General features: G+C 43.5%; 1 protein-coding gene across 5 annotated transcripts in view; it reads right to left on the reverse strand.

Annotated features, from left to right (window-relative positions):
* The window catches only part of LOC147632423 (uncharacterized), a 46857-nt gene extending 43638 nt beyond the window's left edge, over positions 1–3219 (reverse strand). For 2 of the 5 annotated variants that reach the window (XM_086807241.1, XM_086807238.1), the window contains exon 1: positions 2495–3214. The gene's annotated coding sequence lies outside the window, so the exon portion shown is untranslated. Of the gene's footprint in view, positions 1–2494 lie in introns of all 5 variants that reach the window. The other 3 variants (XM_086807240.1, XM_086807242.1, XM_086807243.1) reach the window with 3 other exon arrangements.
* Between the last annotated feature and the right edge of the window lie 2781 nt (positions 3220–6000).

Here is a 6000-nt window from a genome sequence, read left to right on the forward strand (position 1 = left end):
AAACACCTTTCCAAGAACACACAGATGCAAAACGCAAACAAGAGAAGGAGAAAAGAGAGAGAGAGATAGCTGTGTTTTCAGTATATTCCTAATATACAAAAAGGTACAAACTCTTGGCAACCCTAGGCTTGCCCATAAAAGGTGATCTTGACTCTTTAGAGTCCTATGCTATGATCCAAATCCCCAAAGGATTGAATAGCTAACAATGATCCCAACCTCTGCCTTTTATAGGCACTTGAAGAGCACATGAACTGGCCGACCTGCTGTCCGCTAGTTCCCTGGACATGGACAAAACCCTTGCTGCTGACACCATAATGAAAGTGCTCCATTTGCTAGCCGACAATGCCCTAGTCCACATCCAAGCCTTCCCTACCTATGACAGTTGTTGTAGCTCCATGATGTAGTCTTTTTTTGTTGCAAATCAAGGATTAACACTAGGATTAGCATGTCCATGTACATGCACATGACATCCCCTTCTGCTAAACTTAATGACGGGATTCCAACTTTTGACCCTAATCCTTGGATAATTGTCATCATCCCTTTGTCTCCACGTGGACTCCCAAACCTAACATCCTTCCCTTCTTGGCAACCTTTTCACTGAAAACCTTGCATCCGTTCCACTTTGTCCCCTTTCCTTCTTGCCCTGTCCCTAAACACAAACATGAATCCTTCTTGAGGACTAGTTCCGGGCATCCTTGGCCACGCCTTGGATGATCATCCCTCGGAGTGCTCCATAAAAGCCTCTTGGGCAGCCCCTATCATGAAACGCTCCCCTTGGGTTTGCCTAAGGCCAACCAGCTTTGGGGGGTCTTAATCCAAGCTCTGTTACTCTACTTGGATTGTGCACCTTCATTTGGGACACCATCAGTGTTTAGCATTGGTGAACCTGAGCTCTAATACCAATGTCACATGCGCAGAAGCTCTGTCTCTTCTTTCAAACCTAAACACCTTTCCAAGAACACATAGATGCAAAACACAAACAAGATAAGGTCACTTACACACACTCATAAGAAGGAAAAAACCTCCTAAGGAGGGAAAAAGTGTCCTAGCCCATTATTATCCTATGTCCACACATCACTACCATATGAATGGCTACAAATCCCTCTATAGTAATGATGTGAACTTGTACAAGGATCATGCGGTTGATCAATCCCCCCAAATGGTAATACGCTCAAAGCTTTGCAAAAAAGCTTCGAACTTCTCTCATGAAAGAGCCTTTGTGAACATGTATGCCACATTGTCATGTATTATAAGCCATGCTAATCTTTCATGCAATGAGCCACTCCCTAGCATAATGATAATGCACCTCAATGTGCGTTGTGCGGGCATGAAACATTGCGTTCCTCACAATGGCTAATGCACTCTAGCCTGCCACTAAAGATGGAGGTGGGGAACTACTGTCCAAAAGGCGTTTGATCCATACACACTCCACAATCGCTGTAAAAGCTACCTTGAACTCAGCTTCACAACTCGAACTAGCCACACCATTGGCTGCTTCTTGTTGAGCCATGATATACATGAATCACCAAGATGAAAGAAAAAGCCACTTGTGGACACTTGCATGTAACATCCAAGCCCAATCTGAGTCACCTAAAGCATACAGCTAACTATCACCCCCCTTAGCCCAAGGGACCGTGCACCCTATAAGCATCGGAATACTCGCTTAGCACCTAGCCAATGCTTTACTTCCGAGTGTCATATGCATGCACATGAACATGCTAATCCCTAGGCTACTCCCCGAAGGACAATAGATAAGGATCAGATTTAGAACCAGATTTAGGAGCTTCTGCAACTATGATTGGTAGGGAAGATCCTATGGTGGGACCAGGTGGCTGTCCGGCCACCTCCGAAGCCTCAATGTGGTGAACCAATAGCAGCAATCAATGAACCCAGCAACAGGTTTGCAATCGCATCTGCCTCAACACGGAACCGATTGTGAGAGAGGTGATGCGAAGTGTGATGGCCTCCACTTCAATGACTACTTCATGCAGGTTACCACAGCTCGCTGCTGCTCAAGAGTATCCCGTGCATGCTGGAGAGGAAGCAGGAGGCCCACAGAAACAACTCCCTGCGAAGCCTCAATGTGGTGAACCAATAGCAGCAATCAATGCACCCAGCAACAGGTTGCCAATACTATGAGCCACATGCATAGATAGCCATACCTTTCTTCATTAAGTCCATGAATTAACCAACATGAAATTATCATGCCTTAGCAGCACATGCTGAGAAATTCACTTCTGAACGAGGACACAGCACAATGCCATAGTACAGAGTACCGGATATTCACCTCCGGCAGAAGCAGTCAATATTTTTTTCCGGATGGGCAAACGCAGCATTCCTACTGTGGCCACACAACTCTCTCTCTCTCTCTCTCTCTCTCTCTCTCTCTCTCTCTCTCTCGGGGAAGAGCCGAGATCGTGGGAGTTCAAACGTTTAATCTCGAATACGAAAACTGACAGTGTAGAATAGTAGGTTACAAAACGCTATCACTTACCAGAAAAGAAGCTGACGGCGATCCAGGCTCGGAGATGTTGCCGAAAAAGGGCGAGGGTGCGAGCAATTGAGGCAGCGGCGGAGGAGGTCAAGGGCGGGAGGCCGAAGGAGGGGGCTTGGGGGGGGAGGCTTCCGGTGGACGGCAATGGGGAGTCGGCGATGGGGGGCGGGAAAAGCAGCTGCATTTGCTGGGGAAGGCAGGCGATCGAGTCTTCGACAGGACAATCAAGCAGAAACCCTCGCGCGCAAACCCTCGGGAGAAAAAGGGCGAGCATGTATGTGATGTATGTGTGTGTTTGATTTGAGAGTGACGAGGAAGATAGAGAGGAGAAGGGGGGGAGGGGTGCCGCCGATCGAGGGGCGCAGGGAGAACGTGGGGTACAGGGGACTCTGGTGGACCAACGAATGCCTGCCACGTAGCCGGCCATGATTGGCAGGGGGCACGGGCAAGCGAGTGGAGACGCTGACACGTCGGAGGGCGGCCCTGTCTGTTCGCCCACCACAACTTCCTGTCAAGAAGGTACGATCCGAGTAAAGTGAGAAGCAGGAGCGGGCGCAGGAGAGCGCAAAGCAAAGCGAGCAGCTGGAGAGTGAAGCGCTCTACCTAGTGTGCCGACATCAATCCTCCATGGCTTTATACAAAGCTCAGCATTCCGCCTCTCAATCCCATTGCCGTCGCCACGCTTCGAAAATCTCCCCTCCACCTCTCCCATTAGTCCCTTCTTTCAATGATGTCCCTTCTCAAGGCCTTAGTCTTTTGCATCTTGGCATCCATCTCATTGGTGGCGACTCCTCAAGGCCTTAGTCTTTTAAACTAGTTTTGCATCTTGGCATCCACCATTGGTGGAAGACTTCTTTACTTGTGAGCCTTAGTCTTTTAAACTAGTTTTGCATCTTGGCATCCACCATTGGTGGAGACTTCTTTACTTGTGAGCCTTAGTCTTTTAAACTAGTTTTGCATCTTGGCATCCACCCCATTGGTGGAGACTTCTTTACTTGTGAGCCTTAGCCTTGACTTGCATCTCTTCCTCCGCTTCACATTTCCCGCCCATGCCCTCCCTGCACCTTTCCTCACAATGGCCCACCCACCGGCTATATGCCACCCAACAGCATTCCACACCTAAACAAATCTCCTCCTTGATGTGAATGACCACACCAGTCCACATTGCGGAACCCAATCTCTTGAAATCGTATTTTGCAATGTTGTTTGCTTAGCACTAGCATGGAAAAGATGTTGATTTTTCATTTCGCAATGCCTTATTGAAAATGCTTACTATATATTTTTTGCAACATATTGTTTCAAAATAGTGGCAGTAGATATAATGCAAAAAAAGGGGGGAGATTAAAATTAATAACTAATGAAGTTAAGATCATTGCTATGTACCAAGACAACAACGAAACTAGTTTTGAAATCAATCTTTGCAATGTAACTTTGGAAAAGTCTTCCTTTTTAAGTCTCATTCACAAGTGAATATATCTCCCTGCATGAACTCATCATAATGTTATAAAGATGCATGGCATATTTATAAAGGTTTATGAGATGTCTTCGTCTATTAGTAAGCATTGTACCATTTAGAAATACTCTTATAAGTGTAGTTATCATTTAAAATATAAAAAGTTTCTTAAAGATGATAACATCACTTTTCTAGAGCCACATGTATTTTTTTAAAGGCTCTAACTATGTGCAATAAATACCCTACTATAATTTTAATTCTTTGCATAAAATTTTGAAATCCTTTGGGTTGAATGGTTAGATTAGCAAATGATTGATGAGATAAAAAAGAAATGGTGAGACTTGTGAATTTTACAAAATGCTCCCTAGCCTTTGATAAAGAGATTACAACCTTCTATACCCAATCCCAAGGTGACTATTTAAAAATTTCAAGCATTAAACACATTTGCAAAGTTGCTTCAAGATTCAGAGAACTTATAACAAAATTGATGAACAAAATTATTCCATAAACAAGATTAGAAAACTCAATAAATCATTTCCCTTAAACGTGGATGCTTTTGAAGAATTTTCAAAAGGTTCTTGATTAGAGATGGTCTATATCTTGTAGATTGTCTACACAATATATATTTCTAGTTACCTCAAGGTCTATATCTTGTAGACTATTTATAAGATTAATTGCTAATTTACAAAGGAGTAGTGCTTGGATCACGGCATGAAGTTTTTTACTCTTTAACCCAATGAGGAATACCAAAATGAGTGACTCCTTGTCAAGTCTTTCTCTCATATCACAATGCATCCTAAACGGGAGATTTGGTCATGGATATGTAGTCTGTTTGATGAACTTCCTCTTCTTGCTTGAGGTTATAAATCAAAGCAATCATGCTTCATCTCGTTCCACTTAGGGAGAATCCTACCATGAAAGTGGATCTTAAGTCGGCTTTCTTGATGAGTTGGGCAATATAAACCATAGCTCAGCCTTGCCTTCAAGACAATGACCAAAAGAACTGATCTTTGTTCAATTTGATAATTACGTCTCACACTTTTGATTAAATTTCTAAGTACTAGATTGGGTTGCCATAATCGACCTGACTCTTCCATGATCTCCTGGAGCTCTTAAATTTAGTCATTAGCTTTAATATGAAAATCGACCTTACTCTACCATGATCAAAAGGAGCTCTTGGATATAATGGAGCTCTTGGAGCTAGTACAATTTACACGGCCACCTCCACCTATTTATTTGATGCCATTCTTAAGACGCCTTCAGCATATTTGCGAGGTGGTGGAAAGAAAGGTTAAGGTTGTGCATGATGCCTACATTCTCCTTGTTTTTACATGTCCTCTAGGGTGAGGTTACAATGTCCTCCTCTTCAAGTATTGAAGAGGGTGCTATTTGCCCACCACTCGGTTCAATTGTCTTCCTATCCTCATTCATCAGGATCCAAGAAAATTTAAGGGTTGATGTGCCACTCTAAGGATTGTCACATGAGGGTGCTATTTGCCCATCACTCGATTCAACTATCTTCCTATCCTCATTCATCAGGATCCAAGAAAATTGAAGGGTTGATATGCCCCTCTAAGGATTGTCAAGTTAGGGTTATGAATACTAGTGCCACTTGGAAGAGGCACTTTACTTATATTGTTGTTAGGTTCTTTTGTGAAGTAGTGTCCTAAACGAGGAACCTTAAGAGTTATTGGCATGTTTGCATAGCCTAGGATTAAGAATACTAGTGCCACTTGGAAGAGGCACATTGCATGTATTGTTAGATTCTTTTGTGAAGCAGTGTCCTAAGTGAGGAACCTTAAGAGGTTATTGACCTGTTTGCATAGGCTACTTAGCTTACATGTTCTAAATTTGATTATTCTTAGATCTTTCTCTCTTAGAGTTACAAATGCAAGAGTTGAAAACTAATGGTCCACCCTTACCATGATTGACTATGTGGGTATTGCCTAGCTCTACATTGGAAGGCTCCCATATATGAGGAGAAACCACTTTGTTATAGAGTAGCGTGAATGCCTAATAAATCCCAGTTTGGACACTAGGATGAGGCCATATG

This window comes from Cibotium barometz, chromosome 13 (assembly GCF_041138505.1).
Source record: "Cibotium barometz isolate CiBa-2024 chromosome 13, ASM4113850v1, whole genome shotgun sequence".
NCBI lineage: Eukaryota > Viridiplantae > Streptophyta > Polypodiopsida > Cyatheales > Cibotiaceae > Cibotium > Cibotium barometz.